A 1300-nucleotide genomic window follows, 5' to 3' on the forward strand; every position below is an offset into this window, starting at 1 on the left:
TAGAATATTAGGGGCGCCTGGGTGGCTCCGTCGTTAGGCGTCTGCCTTCGGCTCAGGGCGTGATCCTGGGGTTCTAGGATGGAGCCCCACATCGGGTTCCTGCACTGGGAGCCTGCTTCTTCCTCTTCTGCTCCCCCTGCTTGTGTTCCCTCTCTCACTTCCTGTCTGTCTCTGTCAAAGAAATAAATAAAATCTTAAAAAATAAATAAATAAATTTAGAATATTAACTAAGTCCTACTGCATTATGTTCTTCTTTTACAAAGTCTGACATATCTTAAGAATATGCAACAATTAACCTACAAAATATAAACATCCGATAAAGAGTTTAAAAAGTTCAGATTGCTATATCAGGACAAAGAAACTTTTATAAAAATGTTTTTATACTTTTTTTTTCAAACAATGTTTTCTATTAGTAGTACTACTAAATACTAGTAATTGCCACTGTTAATGATTCCTATTGTGGTTTTGTTCAAACAATAGCATTTATGTAACAAGAAAGTAAATATTACAGAATATATGTAATTTCAAATAAACACCCGTTTTTCATATTTTTATGTTAAAATAATAACTTTGTGTGTGTGTGATCATTATTACGCGACCGCTCTTCTCAGCTGTGGCTGTGTCCTGTGTTGGCTCTGTAAGCCTGTCAGCGCCAGCCCGGCTCAGGACTCCGAAGGAGGGGCCTCTCCCGCGGGGAAACCAACCCACGACCCCTGCCACTAACAAGTCCCGCCCTCATGACAAACCCCGCCCCTTCGGCCTGTCCAGGCCTCGGCCCCAGAACCCCAGAGCTTCTGTAATCGGCCTCCGCGTGTCCAGGCTCCGCCCCTGATGATCCAAACTGGCCATTGCCCGGTTAGTCCTGTACAAGGGCTCCCCTCTTCCGGTTCAGGTGTCACAGTGGCACCCAGCCCGCCTCGTCTCGTCTTTTCCGGTCTCAGTCCGGCGTGGCAGGGCGGGTAGGCGGGTTTAGCGCTTTCAAGACTCTGTTATGGCCGCGCCCTGCCTCCCCTTCCGGCTTCAGCCTGTCATGGCGGCGCCCTGGGTAATAACCCAACTCCTACACTGTCGGGCTCTTCCTATCCTCCGGCTGCCATGGCGGCGTCCGGGGTTCACCGGAAGTTAAACTTCGGAAGTGAGGCGGTGCCTCTGCCCGGAAGCGAGCGCGGCGCTGGGAAAGATGGCGGCGGCGGCGGCGGCGGCGGTGGGCAACGCGGTGCCTTGCGGGGCCCGGCCTTGCGGGGCCCGGCCCGGCGGGCAGCCCCGGCCCGGCGGGCAGCCCCAGCCCGGGCCGCAGCCG

This window comes from Ursus maritimus, unplaced genomic scaffold (assembly GCF_017311325.1).
Source record: "Ursus maritimus isolate PB19 unplaced genomic scaffold, ASM1731132v1 scaffold_14, whole genome shotgun sequence".
NCBI classification, from domain to species: Eukaryota; Metazoa; Chordata; class Mammalia; order Carnivora; family Ursidae; genus Ursus; species Ursus maritimus.